At 38.6% G+C, this 15,913-nt stretch overlaps 2 pseudogenes; one reads left to right on the top strand and one right to left on the bottom strand.

Annotated features, from left to right (window-relative positions):
• The first annotated feature begins 1,056 nt into the window (after positions 1-1,056).
• LOC127184931 (tropomyosin alpha-3 chain-like) lies at positions 1,057-1,703 on the top strand (annotated as a pseudogene).
• Positions 1,704-8,075: 6,372 nt separating this feature from the next.
• Positions 8,076-8,416, bottom strand: LOC127185867 (60S acidic ribosomal protein P1-like; annotated as a pseudogene).
• Positions 8,417-15,913: the final 7,497 nt, after the last annotated feature.

The following is a 15,913-nucleotide window of genomic DNA, read 5'->3' as shown; positions in this document are numbered from 1 at the left end:
AAGAGGAAAATGGCCCCTTATCTGCCAAAACATCTGGTACAATAGTCCACCCACAGATGGTGATAAATAAACATGAGCTGAGTAATAAAATAAATGCCAACCTATGATTATTTGATGACAATGAATTTGGCACCAAGAGCATGGTATACTACAAAGAAAATCAAACTATGAATTAGGCTATCTAGGCTCTAGCCCGAATACTCTTTGACCTTAAATGAATTTGGCATCTCTGTAGCACTAAGTCTTTCACCACCTCCCTCAGATGCTTTTCCCTCATTATGTATAGTTGACTCCCTTAAATCCCTCAAATCTTCACTGAAGACTTTCAGTAAGGCCTTGTTTCAGTAATCCTTCCCCAGGACAATCTATAAACGCTGGAACATTGAATGGCATATAACATAGCATGCTGACTGTTTTCTTTTTATGTATTTCCTGTATGGTAATATGTATTTCCTGTATGGTAATGAGAGTAATATGTGTGCACAAGTGTGCATATGAGTGTGCATGTCCTTGAGACAGATGATCTCATAGACCTGGAACTTAACATGTCCAATGATCATTCTGTCTCTAGTCTCCACAGGTCTGAGCTTTTTATATGGGTTCTAGGTATCTAAACTCAAATAATCAAACTTGTGCAGTAAGCTCTCTTCCTCACATCCTTTCAGACACCCATGTTACTTATTTTACTTCTTGGTGTTGTTTCTATTTTATCCACCACTGTATAACATATAAGCACATAGAATGGGTTGTTTATTGTGTACCCTGCTTTATCTTAACCATCTAGAGGAGTGCCCAACAAGTGGAAACTAGGACAACTTGCTGAAGCTTAAAGTTTAAGATGTGCTGAGATGTAAAAGAGTACAAATTGAGAGGTTTCTGTGAAAGAGATGTCTTTGACAAAAGTTTATTAAAAATCTTATTACAGAGAAGTGGCTACACCGTGGAGCAGAGGAGTTAAGAACCTGATTTCCAGAAGCAGCTACGTGAGCATCATGGCCTGCATCATCACCTATCAGGTTCTACAGGAACAAGCAGTTGATGTGGAGGTGCGCCTCCAGCAGGAAATGGAGGGAGAAAGGTGGGCCCGAGAACAGGCTTAAGCTGAAGTAGCCTCCTTGAACTGCAGGACCCAGCTGGTTGAAGAGGCCCTGAGCGATGCTCAGGAGCACCTTGGCAATGCTCTGCAGAAGCTAGACTATGTGGAAAAAGCTGTTGATGAGAATGAAAGAGGCATGAAGATGATTGAAAACCAGGCTCTAAAAGATGAAGATGGAAGTCCAGGCAATCTAGCAAAAGGAAGCAAAGCACATTGCAAAAGAGGCAGGTAGGAAGATGAAGAGGTGGCTCCTAAGTTGGTGATTATTGAAGGAGACTTGGAACCCACAGAGGAACAAGCCAAGCTGGCAGAGTCCCGTTGCCAAGAGATGGACTAGCAGATCAGACTCATGGACCAGAACTTGAAGTGTCTGAGTGCTGCTGAGGAAAAGCACTCTCAAAAAGAAGACAAGTATGAAGAATAAATAAAGATTCTTACTGACAAACTGAAGGAGACAGGGACCTGTGCTGAGTTTGCTGAAAGATCAGTAACCAAACAGGAAAAGACCATTGGCGACTTGGACGATAAGCTGAAGTGCACCAAAGAGGAATAACTCTGTACAAAAAGCATGCTGGACAAGACTCTGTTGGACCTGAATGAGATGTAGAGCACCCCCAACCCCTGCCCTCTGGCTGCTTCTCCCTCTGACCTTGACTCTGCCTGAGGCCAGCCTGCCTGAAGCTGACTTTGAAACTGAGGGCTGAGGGTTGGTTTTTTGAGACAGGGTTTCTCGGTGTAGCCTTGGCTGTCCTGTAACTCGCTTTGTAGACCAGGCTGGCCTTGAACTCACAGCGATCCACCTGCCTCTGCTTCCCAAGTGCTGGGATTAAAGGCATGTAAAAATATTTTAATCGTATTTCTTTTTTACATATACTTTTATATTATTACACATAAATAAAGTAAACTACATACAGCAAGAAGCACCACGCAACAAGAATTATATAAATGTTACATTCATAATGGGGTTGAAAATGAGATAGTTCAGTCTTAACAATTAAGCTTAGTTGTTGAGGGCTGGTCTTTTTAACTGAAGGCTGATTTCTACTCCTGCCACCCCCTCTGCCCCTCATGTCTTTTTCACAAAACTGTGTCAGCCTCTTTCCAGAGTTCCAGGTGAAGTGGATGAACACCTTTGGGAACAGTATTTAAGGGAAATGTGAGCACAGCACAGAATGTCTTCAATGCTGTTGTGGTACGCATATTGTGAGGACTTTTTGTCTTAGCCACAATTCATAACATTCCAAGCAGATCCGCAGCCTGGAACAGCAACTCAGTTCCTTTTCACTGTTGGAAGGTGACACTTCAGTCTAATGGATACTGTCTAACCAGAGAGGAGGAACAAGAATGGGCCTTCCTTACTGAGAGCCAGGCAGGCCTTACTGTGGGAGACCTCAGTGCTCTGTACCAAGGCCTAGCCAAACAACAGGGGGATTCTAGGAAGTTAGCCCAAAACAAAAACTGTTGCGGGCTGTGAAGGTTTTCAGCTTTACTATCTTTGAACAACTTTATACTTATTTTTATTTTTTACTTTTTCCATCACATGTGACCAAATAAGATGGTGAGACATCTGAGATGCCCCCACCTCCCAGGGCCTTGTACATGTTAGGCAAAGTGCTACTTCAGCCCCAGCCCTGAGCCCAGACTTGTCTCAGCTCTACCTCTTTCCCAACTGTTCACAAATGGATCATATTGCCCCTTAGTGTTGAGGTGACCACTTAGTGTTCACCTGCTGGGAGGGAGAAAGAGAAGGGAGGGGTTGTGTTTGGGCCACTGACTTAGCCACATGGAAGTTATCTTATGGCCCTTTTCTGAAGCTGTTGTCTCTAAAGTGTCATCTCATTGTGCTTGGTGTCAGTGCTGGAGAAATCTGGAATAGATTACGTTAAAAAAAAAGCTTTATAAATTTTATATTATTTTGAAAATTTGCTTTTCGGGTGGGTTTGGGTTACCATGGTCAACTCAATGGCTGTGAGATTTCTTTGCAGTCTGTGGGCTGGTGGAGTGCTGATCTTTCAAATGCACTCCCCCACCCAATGTCATGTAAGGGTTTTTTTCTTCCAGGCCTGTTAGGTGGGCACCCTGCAGCTTCCAGGCCTGTTTATACTCTCCTCCTCCAATGAGAGAAAAAGAACCCCATAGTGCAACTATTTTCATACTGAATATTGACAAGTGAGATTTTGGAATAAAATAAAATCTTATTATATTCATTTGTATATGAGTAGGACACACACACACACACACACACACACACACACACACACACACACACACACACAGAGAGAGAGAGGGGGGGGGGGGGAGGGAGAGAGAGAATATGATCCAGGGATACAACCCAGGTCTTCAGGCTTGGCAGCATGCAACTTTGCCCAATGAGCCATGTTACTGTCCTTCACACATTTTAAATAACTTTAAAAAATGAGCAACACCATACTTGTACACAATGATCTGTATACTCCTCACTGCCCTCACTCATCCCCACCATACTCCTACAACCCCCCCCCTCTCAATTAGTTTCCTTCCCACCCCCAAGTCCTTGGTTTCTTTTTCCCTTATTTTGTTTCAATTTTAAATCATTTGTAAATATCTGAGTTCTATGTTAGTGATAAAGCTAACATTAAATTGATGACATGTTTCACTACTGAAAAGATAAATGGCAAAAAGAAAACCCCAAAAAGATAAGTGGCCAGGTATGGTGGAACATGCCTGTAATCCTATCACTTGGGAGACTGCGAAAGCAGGATCTCAAATTAAAGGAAAGATTAGATTATATAGCAAGAGCCCACCAAAAACAGAGAACAATGGGGTTACGGTGAAACTTAGTTGATAGAGTATTTGCCTACCATTTACAAATCCCTGGGCTCAATCTCAATCACCTCAGATGCTGACTGCAGTGATTCATGTCTGTAATCTCAACACTCCAGAAGGCAAAACAGGAGGATCAGAAGTTCAAGGTCATCCTTGGCTACATATTAAATTCTAAGACATCCTGGCATAAATACTATGTATCAAAAGTAAGTGAACAAACAACAAAAAGTAAAATACTGCTAGAACAGCTAATGATATCATATTTAAATTTTGAAAGGGTATCATTCTTTAAAAACCAGAGAAGCATTGAAGAAAATGAGCAAAAAACAAATAACAAATTTATGTGATTATTAAATTATACATCTTACAGTAGAACTACTTATGTAATGAACAGTGTTATAATAAACATAGAAATGTTAATATTTTACTAAGAAGTATACAATTTAATGACTTTACATTTAAATTTCCATATGTTACATAAATTACAGAAGCATAAAATGTGACAATAAGTTCACATGCTAGGTTTACAGGGCTAAATTAAAACATTTTCTTTCCAATTATTTTATTTGTCATTTAAAGGTTAGTTTATTTAAAATCCTTATTTTATAAATTATACTTAATTTTAGCAACCCAAATACATAATAGTAGTATGGAGAAAATGTAATAATTTCAATTTAGATCTTGTTATAAATATAATGAGAAAGAATTTACCTTTTTTCTAATTATTTTTTCCTTTTTTATTAATTTATTCTTATTACATCTCAATGGTTATCCCATCCCTTGTATCCTCCCATTCCTCCCTCCCCTATGACTGTGACTGAAGAGGACCTCCTCCCCCTGTATATGCTCATAGGGTATCAAGTGTCTTCTTGGTAGCCTGCTATCCTTCCTCTGAGTCCTGCCAGGCCTCCCCATCCAGGGGACATGGTCAAATATGGGGCACCAGAGTACGTGTGAAAGTCATACCCCACTCTCCACTCAATTGTCTTTTGAAGTTTATGGGTAAGGTTTGAAAAAACTGACTCAGCAAAAAGACAGTTCTGGGTTATAAGACAGGATGCATGTGCTCTGGTTGAGACATGTATCACTGCTGCAACATGTGTTTTCATTGAGTTCTATTAGCTCTTCTGGTTTCTTATTCTTTAATTGAAATACAGAGAGTGGGCACTGCAGTTTCTGACCTTCTGGGTATCTGCAGCTAAGAGGATGGGCCTTGTTCTCTTCTGACTTTACCTCTGCAGTTTTTATAGATCCCTAACATTGCAGTTTTAAATCTAAACAAACGTGACCAACACTGTTCTTCATTTCTCCAGCCAATCAAACACAATAAAAGTGCAGCCAAGGGGCTAAGATTTCATATCTATACATTTCTTCCTCTGTTGAAAAAATCATTATGTGTGCATGAGGCTATTTTACTTTTTTCTTAGAACAAAGAAAGACTAAATCTTGATCACTCGTGCACTCTGGCATATAGATGAGGTCATGTGACCAATTCTGTACATTAAGTACACATACACACACAAACCTCTCTTCTAGCTAAATACATCAAATCAGTGGAGGAGTCCCAAAGCTAATTCATGGGAAAAACATGTCTTTTAAAAAATTAATTCATTTTGCATCCCCCTTGCTTGTCTCCTCCCAGTCCCCCCTCCTTCATCCCCCTCCCCTTCCCCTAGTCCTCAGAAAGGGAGATCTCTCCTCCCCTAACATCTGACCTCAGCCTATCAAGTCTCCCTCTTCCTCTGTGACCTGGCAAGGCTACCCTGCCAAGGCGAAGTGATCAACAATGGGCACCAGAGTCCATGTCAGAAGTATTCCCAACTCCATATATTGTGGGATCCAGAAGGAGCCTGTGCTGCCTATCTACTACATCTGAGCCCTAGGTCCTCACTATGCATGGTCTTTGGTTGGTTGGTACATCAGTCTCTGCAGCACCACTCCCCCACCCTTCCACACCTCCTGCCCGGATTTATTGGCTCCATTGGTTTCTTGTGGAGCTCCTGTCCCCTCCAGGTCCTTATATTCCCCAACTCTTCAGGAAGACTGAAGTTTGGCTGTGAGATTCAGCCTCTGCTCTGATCCCCCACTGGGAAGGAACATGTCTTTTTTTACATGCATATTTCTATTTTTACACACACACACACACACACACACACACATATATATATATATATATATCATAAACTACCTACAGCAAGAAGAACCATGAAACAATCAAGCATTATATAAATGTTACATTCATACTGTTTTGGCTATTTGTATTTGGTAACCTTGAAGAAAACATCTTTCCTATCTTGGTGCGTCTAAAATTCTGAATGTAAATCAATACCTATCATATCTCATCATTATCAACTTAAAATATCAATTTAGACCTAAAAACATCTTAACCTCCTAAACAAATAAACTTAATTGTAAAGGAACATGTCTTAATCTCAGAGTCCCTACTTAGAGGAGGGTTGCCTAGAACAGCTCTGCCAGACATAACTGTCATATAGTTAAGCACTAGCAAGAACTGAAGTTATTAATCACTCGGCTTTGGAGTTGATCTTTATAGGAGCTGGCTCTATTCAAAATAATGTGTGCCCCTCTATTCTGAAGGTGATTAAAAAACTCTTTTGCTTGATTCTGTTTCATTTTAAAATGTAAATAGGTTGGTAATTTTAGTTGATGGTAGTTATTCTGACTGAAGTAAGATGGAATCTCCCCATAGTTTTGATTTGAACCAATATATTTTCACATTTTTATCTGCTTTTTCTTCTTTTTTGAGAACTCTGTTCAATTTATTTGTCCATTCATTGATTGGATAATTTGTTTTCTGATATAATTTTTAAGGTTCTTTATAGATTCTGGATAATTACCTCCCATCAGATGTATACTTCGCAAATATTTTCCCATTCTATTGGTTCTGTTTTCACTCTGCTTATTGTTTCCTTTGCTGTGCAGAAGCCTTTTGATTTTTACAACACCATTTATCAGTCAATTATTGAAAGTACTTCTTGTGCTAATTGGGTCCTTTTTAGGAAGTCCTTGCATATGCCTTAGAATGTATTATTTATAATTTCCTGTTGCAGGTTGAAACTTACTTTCCTTTCTTCCTCCTTTCCCCCCTTTCTTCTTTCTTTTTTTCCTCCCTCCCTCCCTCCCTTCTCTCTCTCTCTCTCTCTCTCTCTCTCTCTCTCTCTCTCTCTCTCTCTCTCTCTCTCTCTCCCTCCCCTCTCTCTGTGTGTACATATATGTATTAAATATATAGCTAAATATAAAATAATATGATTTTTATTTGTTATTATAATTTATTCAGATTACATCCTGATTGTTATCCCCTCACTTGCATCCTCCCATTCATCCCTCCCTCCCATTTTCACCCTATTCCCCTCCCCTAGGTCTGTGACAGAAGGGGACCTCCTCCCCCACTATATGATCACAGTCCATCAGGTCTCATCTGGACAGCCTGCTTCCCTTCCTCTCAGTGCCACCAGGCTTCCCCACCAAGTGGAAGTGGACAAATAGGGGCACCAGAGTTCATGTCAGAAGCAGTCCAGTCCCTTTGAGGTTTACCAAACAACGTTGATGTTATTTGTTTCCCCTCCTTCTATATCTTACCCTTATACCCATGGGTAAGAGTAGCTACCACCCCTCATCATATGTTCAGTTTTGAAAATTAGTAAAAATCAAAGAGCACAGTTATAATTATACTCTTTTCTTATTTATGTTTTTCCTTCACTCTTTAAATTTTCAGTCATAAGGAATTATGCTGGCCTACCGAAGTGGTAGTAAGAGATTCTTTCTAAGATCTATGACCTCAGAAGCCCCTGGAAACTGACTAGATTTCCAGTATTAGGCATGAGGAGGCCTTAAGCCAAATTAAACAGTTCTTGGTTGACACCAGCCGGTATGTGAGTGCCACTTATTGCACCTTTCTGTACATCTTGCCATGCTGGTGACTAGAGTGGTTCATAAGTGTCTCTGCTGGGTAAAATTCACAGGTATGTGAGTGCACGCACATGCGTGTGTGTGTGTGTGTGTGTGTGTGTGTGTGTGGTATAGTGTAGTGTAGTGTATGTGTAAATATACTTTATGCATTGTATATAATTTTAGGTAAATATAAAGTAATATGTACCGTTGAGGTTTTTTTTTTTTCAGGTTCAGCTTTTTATTGAGCAGGTTAACAAGAGGTTTAGTCAAAAAGACCAAAGCCCATGTCATCATCAGACTCCTCGATTCTTCCTTCTTTGCTTCCACCTTCTTCTCCTCATCTGGGGCAGCAGCGGTGGCTGGCGCAGGACCTCCTGCTGATGCAGCTCCGGCTGCTGGAGCTGGCCCACCAGCTACATTCCAGATGAGGCTCCCAATGTTAACATTGGCCAGGGTCTTTGCAAACAGGCCAGGCCAGAAAGGTTCTATGTTGACACCGGCTGCTTGAATGAGGGCATTGATCTTATCCTCTGTGACTGTCATCTCGTCGTCGTGAAGAATGAGGGCGGAATAGATGCAGGCGAGCTTGGAGATGAAGGCCATGTTGTGAACTGCCTGCATGGTGCTAGTTGCCGGATGAAGTGAGGGCCTCACCCCAATGCGGCCTTAGCTTCCTCAGAAGAACCGAGCACCTTGGCAGCAGCTGAGGAAACAATTTTTGTGTTATTTGTCCCTCCTCCTTCTTCTATATTTTATTCTTATACTCATGGGTAAGCATAGTCACCACTCGTCATAAAGAAATCTTTTTATGGTGAATGGCAACTACAACAGAAAACCATAACCGGATACAATACAAAGTTCAACAGATCATGAAGAGCCGAGGCACAGTGGATAAATTTCAACCACAAATCCTGTGTCTATGGCTCAGGGAACACTGTGGAAGAGGGAAGATTTATTTTTAAGAGCCAAAATCCCAGGAAATAAGCTGTGAGACTGTTTCTCCTAGACATGGCTGCAAAAATGAGGCCAGAACAGTGGCAATATCAATAGACATGTTAATATGTAAGGGGTAAATTTCACAGGGTCCAAACCTCAGTTTAAAAATGAGAGGCAACTCACTACATAGCGAAGAAAAATTAACGTCTCCTGTGGATGAGCCCCATCATCAGTAGTCTAATGGAGAGTGGTCAGTCCTAAAACCATATTGTGTGTGTGTGTGTGTGTGTGTGTGTGGTGTGTTTTAGGTATATTTGTGCACATACATTCATGTATATGTAACAAAGAAAAAGAAGCTATCAACTTGAAAGTGTGTGAGAGAGCATGAATGTTTGGGAAGGCTGGAGAGAGGAAAGTGATATACTTTTATTTCAATTTAAATTTTTAGAATACATACATTTTCAGCTATTTTATTTAGTATTAGTGTAGGTTTGAGTGTGTGTGTGCGTGTGTGTGTGATATTAATGTGTGAATGTGAGTTCATATATGTTTCAGAGAGTAAAGAAAGTTGCCACACAAGCCTGCAACTTGAGTTCAATTACAAGAACTCACATGTCTCCATTAAGGCTTCATTTGTGGTAATGAAACACTGTGACCAAAAGAAATTAGAAGAAAAGGGTTATTTCAGATTACATTTCTACATTACCATCCATCACTGAGGTAAGTAAGGTCAGAAACTTAAGCAAGGCAGGATCTTAGAGGCAGGAAGTGGTGAAGAGGCCATGAAGGAACACTGGTCACTGTCTTGATCCTCATGATTTCCTAGACTTCTTATATTATAGCACTCAGGACCAAAACCAGGGGTGACACCACATACAGTAACCTGGGCCCTCCTCACATCAAGCAAGAAAATGTACCATAATTTTGTCCAAAAGCCAGTCTAGTGGGAATATTTTTTCAACTGAAGTTCCCTCTTCCAAAATGACTATAGCTTGCATCAAGTTGATACAAAACTAACCAGCTCACCCCTCCCACACACACACACTGTGGAAGAAGCGGCCTAACCCTACAAAAGTGTCCTCTGACCTCCATATATGCATTATGGCACACATGTCTACCTCCCATATCATAAAAAGATATGTGTCTTAGTTACTCTTATTTTGATATGAAAAGACAATATGACCAAGGTAACATTTTTTAAAAGCATTTAATTAGTGGCTTACTGATAAGGCCGCAGGCAAACAAATATTCAAGTAAATAAGCCAGTGGAGAACATTATTATTCAAACTATGACATATATACATAAATAAAGCTACAAATAATTTTTAGAGCTGAATTTGATGACACACACCTGTAATATCAAGCACTTGGGAGGTAAACATGGGAAGCTCAGGAGTTTAATATCATCCTTGGTTGTATCACATATTTGAAACTAGCCTGAGTTGTTTCAGACTCTATCTCAATTTTTTTAAAAAAAATAAATCATATGTTATACTTTCTTATTTGCATCTATATTTTGTGGATAAAATTAACAATTTTATCTTAGAAAAATTTTGCTCACTCATACCCCAAAATTATAGGACTTCACCATGTTTATCAAACTTAACATTTTTATATGCCATCATGAAGGGATTGAAATGTCCCCTAAAATATGTGAGAAAATCCTCCTACTTGGTATCTCTAAATATGACTTTATTTGGAAACAGAGCCCTCGCAGACAGAATTAAGTAAAGGATTTAAAGATGAGGTCAACCTTGACTGTGGTCCTCTAAATTCAAAGAGTAATTGTGTTTTAGATTTAAAAAAGAAACAAACTTGACTCTCAAAGAGAAACGAGAATGAAATTCATGTGAAAACAGAGGTAGAGACTAGAGTGGTATGTTTTCAAGTCAAAAAAATATTAAGGTTTTCTGGTTTCTCCAGAAGTGAGAAAAGATGTATGAAATAGATTCAGTTCCAAAACCTTAAGGCAAAAGCCACTCTTCTGACATCATGACTTCGTCTTTCTGGCCTTTCTCATTTTGAGAGGGAGAGAGAGAGAGAGAGAGAGAGAGAGAGAGAGAGAGAGAGAGAGAGGGAGAGGGAGAGAGAGAGAGAGAGAGAGAGAGAGAGAGAGAGAGAGAGAGAGAGAGAGAGAGAGAGACTGGGAATTTGTGGCAATTCATTAGAGAAGTCTTAGTGAACTAATATACTGTCTTTCCAAAAGTCTATACTTAGAGGTATAGACTTAGTTATAGTAAGGGGCTATTTTTTTTCTCAATTGCCCTCCCATGTATGATGGACTTAAAATTATCTTACTTTATTCCTTTTATACTATGTAAAGTACCTAGTGGTGGGGAAATTTTGTGTCTATTTCCTTTTCTACCGTTGTCTCATCTCACTTTTCAATAGAGCTTCAGATGATGAGTCAGCATCAAGCAAGCAGCTTGTCAACAGTTATAAGCATTTCAACTTCCCTATCCCACAACACATTTCATAATTATCTTTCTTTCACACTAAAGATAGTAAGGCTAATCAACAGAGTAGATCTCTTTTTGTAATTTATTTTTTACTTAGAATGTTAATCAGCATATAGGGAGTTGAAGAACCATTTCTATGTGGAATACTTATTACCAAGGTTAAGAGAGGCTATGCTTAACATTTAATTGGCTTATAATGCTGTGAAGCTAGCTTCAAGGCCATAAAAATCTTACTTATGAGCACAAAAAGAAAATGCTAACAGCTGTTATAAAACCATCAGAGTCGCATTCTCTTATTGAGCGTTGTGGAATTATACAAAACATTAAATCTAATATATATTTAAGTTTTCTTATGATTAATAAAATTAATCCTCACTCACTCCTAGAAATAAAAGGATTGACTGAAAATTTAACTCTTCATTATTCTAACATTACCTTATGTACAATTCAATTCACCATTCAGTCAAGTTATTCTGACAGTTATCTACATATGACTTATATGTTTACTGTAGTCTCAGTCTCCTCTCAGGCCAAAATTGGATATCTGCAGCTCAGTCTTCCATACTGATTAAAGTCACTGGGTATTAATTGAGCCCTAGTAACTGCACCAACAATTTACTGTTTCCACATGATACTTTTCTCCTTGTTATTACCCTACTAATGTTTCCATTTCACTAATAACACATCCACCACAATCCATTACCTATGCAGACAGTGAGATGACCATACAAATACTTAAAATGAGATAGGCTATTTCTTTGTTATTTCTTTGTTTCAATTCCACAAGGTCCTTCCATTGCACTTAATGTAAAATCCTAAACAAGTCATATGACTACCTTTGGAGTACACAATTATTGCCAGTACCGTATTTGCTGTTTCTTTTATGGACAAAGCTCTGTACAGAAATATTACCATTGCTGAAATTTTCTTTTAAGTCAGAATTCAACTGATGAATCACAAATTTCAAAAGGCCTCCAAGAGAAGTTTCCCACCATGAATGGCTAGATGGTACATAAAACATCACACACGATTATTTTCTGTTGGAAATTACTGACCACTTGTTCCTGGATGTGATACTTGCTCCCATCACCCACACCCCACACTTGATTATGAACCCCACTAAAGTAGGCGTTCATCACTCTATCCTCTTGTTAACAAACTACCTGTGGGATTAATGAATAAATATAACAAGCACAATAATCCTATGAACATATGCCCTTCATCAAAATTTTCACTCATTTGTAGTCATGCATTCATATTTGCTTTCATATGTGGGTGTACATCAGCTGTGTGGCCACTGTTAGCCACCTGTTATTGAACAAAATGCTTACTTGAAAAAAAAGTGGTTTTACAGCATATATTTACTATCTCACAAAAAAGCAAGTGGTTTTAAATAGCATATAGTCACTCATAGTTTCTGTGGGCCAGGGAACTGGGAATGACAAAGCTGGCCCCTGTAGCTCAAGGTCTCTTTGGCTGCAATGAAAGTATTAGCCAGGGAAGCATTCATTTCAAGTCTCCAAAGCAGAGGGAGGTACATCCAAGCTCATTTTGGTTGTTGAAAGGAATCAGCTGCCAGTTGTAGTGAGGTCTCCAGTCCTTCGCTATCTGCTGGCAGAAGTTTTCCTCAATTTCTCACCATATGGACCTCCTAATGGAATTTTGTTTAATCAGCATGAAAAAGTGAGAGAAACAAGCAATGAAAAAAAATACTAGCTTTATTTTGCATTCTAATTATGGAAATGGCATAATTTTACTTTTATTACATTCTAATTTTCATGCATGAGTCACTAGTATCAGCCCACAGTAAAGGAAAGGATGTTTCTTTTGAATACTAGGAAGCAAGTGTGAGTGATAACCATTTTAAATACTGCCAACCAGTGACACAAACTTTTATATTTACATAAATTGTTAATCATATCTATGTTATTATGCTCTGGCTTCCTAGAATTTTCTGTTCCTGACAGCCACAACTCTGGTCATCATATTCATTTCTGTCACTAGGCTCTGAGTTATTTTGGGGGGAAATGGGGGAAATTTTTTTGGTGTAAGATGCATGGAAATCCATTTTAAATAGCACCACATGAACACATCAATAAACTACAAATACTAGAACTGTGGCTCTAGAATTAAGTACCATTAAATGATAAATATTTATTCATTCTCTCTGGAAATATTTGTTGAGCAACTATATGTGCTAAGCACTATTGTCAGTGTTGATGTATCTGTATATAAAACAGCAACAACAAAAATATTTCCTTCATAAAACTTTAAATTTAAACTGAAATGTTGCATAGCGTTGTGAGATAAGGGAAAGGGGGGGGACATAATGTGCTTGACTTGGAGGAGGATGGCATTTTAGGAAATGGTGAACACTAAAGCTTTAATTAAGAGGATGCAACTTTAACCAAAATTCAGAAAGAGCAGCAACTATCTCTGGGAAATCTAAGAAGCAGAACAACATATTAAAGAGATACTCTGCAGATTGTATGACTTGGTAAAATAAAATACTTTGTGCTTGAGCAGAAAGAATCAGACAAATCATTTAGGTGACTGTTGCAATTAGGCAGGTAAGAAATGCTAGTTCATAATTTTAGATGCACCAAGCTAGGAAAGATATCTTCTTCAAGGCTGTCAGATACAAATAACCAAAACAGTAAGAATGTAAGATTTATAGAATTCCTGATTGTGTAAAGGTTCTTCTTGCTATAGGTAGTTTATTATACATATGTGTAAAAATATAAATGTATATGTAAAAAATAAAAAAATGTTTAATTAAGAAAAAAGAAAATAAAAGGAATGCTAGTCACTTAGGTTAGAATAGTAACAACAAAAGCAAACAAGATGGATGCCCAAATATGGTTTTCTTTTTAAATCAAACCTAATGAGATTAAATGGACAATTTTTTTGTGGGAGAAAAAAAAAAAAAGTCAAGTCCAATCTCAAGAACTTTAACCTGGCCTCAAAGGACAGAAATTTATAAAAATTAAAATGAATGACTCCAAAGGAATAACATGTTTTAGAGAGTCTATCAGGACACAAATTTCAGACATGTTAATATTTAAAACCTTACTAGACATACGAATGAGATACAAAGTAGACAATTTTCAGACTTAGCAAAAAAGTTCAATCTTGAGATATATATTTACAATTCTCAACATTTAGAATGTATTACAGGAATGAGCTTTTGACATATTTTTATATGTCTTTAAGGATAGTAGAAGAATTTAAAAATGCAAGTGATACCACCTTCATTTCTTATTCTCCTGAAATATTTTTTGTCTCATTTCTGTCGTGCTCAGTGTTCTTTTCTTCCTCTGTCCTTAATTTCCCTCTCTCTCCCTCTGTTTCTTGTTTCACTGTTCATCCTTCCTTCCCTTCCTGTCTTTTACACCCTCCTCTCTTCCTCCATACAACAGCTTTCTTGTTTTTCCGTATAACTGGTTATAACAGCCTCAGGCAGGAGATGACAGCATCCAGGTATACCACTGTTGCTAAACTATCTCAAAATCAGAAACATTGTAAGAAGGATCATTGGAAAGGTTTAATTCACAATCTTGTTTTGGTAACTCACTATATTTCCTAGATCTTGTTAAAGATAAAACAAGAATTTCAAAGACCTTTAGAATATAAAATGACAAAATTTGTACAAAGCCAATTAAGTGGAAACTATTTTTAGAAGTAAAAACATGGTTGTGAGTTAAAAAAAAAAAAAAAGAATGAGCTTGAAATGGATCTCCTAGAGAAAAAGGCATTTAAAAAAGGTAAAAGGTGACTATAAAAATAATGAAATAAAATGCTAGATTCTTGAATCATCTCAGTACTCAAAATAGATCCAAGTATTTTGATTATGAAAATATTCCTCCTTTAAACAGATAATGGATTCCCTTGGTAGTCCTGCTATTTGAGATTGCTTTGAAAACACTAACATGATATTCTTCTTGCTTTCATTCAAGCAAGCTGTAAGGTAAATTGCACTATATACCCAGATAGATCTATTTTTATTAATTAATTAATTAATTAATTAATTAATTTATGTACTTACTTACTAATTCACTTTACATCCTGATAGTAGCCCCAATCCCTCCTCTCCTTCCAGTCCCACTCTCCCTCCCTCTCCTCCATTTCCCCTCCCCTATTCCTCAGAAAAGAAGAGACCCCCTGCCCACCCACCCCAGCTCATTAACTCACATCAGGACTGAGTGTGTCCTCTTCCCCTGTGGCCTGGCAAGGCAGTCTTTCCAGTGATCAAAAACCTGGCAACAAAGTCCGTGTCAGAGACAGACCCCATACCTCTTACTAGAGAATCCATATGAAGCTTGAGCTGCCCGTTGCCTACATCTGTATGGGGGAGCTAGGTCCAGTCCATGCGGGGTCCTTGGTTGGTGCATCAGTCTCAGCAAGCCCCTTGATTCTTTTGGTTTTCCTGTGGAGCTCCTGTCACCTCCAGGTCCTTTTCTCCTTGCCTCCAACTTTTCCACAAGGCTCCCTATGCATTGCCCAGTGTTTGATTGTTAGTCTCAACATCTGTTTCAAGGCACTGCTGGGTATAGCCTCTCAGAGGACAACTCTGCTACACTTCTGCCTTCAAGCATAACAGAATATTTTAATAGTGTCAGGGGTTGGCTTTCTCCCATGGGGTGTGTCTTGGTTTGGGCCAGGAATTGGTTGGACATTCCCCAATCTCTGCTCTGTCTGCTCTATC

This window comes from Acomys russatus, chromosome X (assembly GCF_903995435.1).
Source record: "Acomys russatus chromosome X, mAcoRus1.1, whole genome shotgun sequence".
Classification (NCBI taxonomy): Eukaryota; Metazoa; Chordata; class Mammalia; order Rodentia; family Muridae; genus Acomys; species Acomys russatus.
The sequence above is the reverse complement of the archived record's forward strand: the minus strand, read 5'-3'. Positions and strand labels throughout refer to the sequence as shown.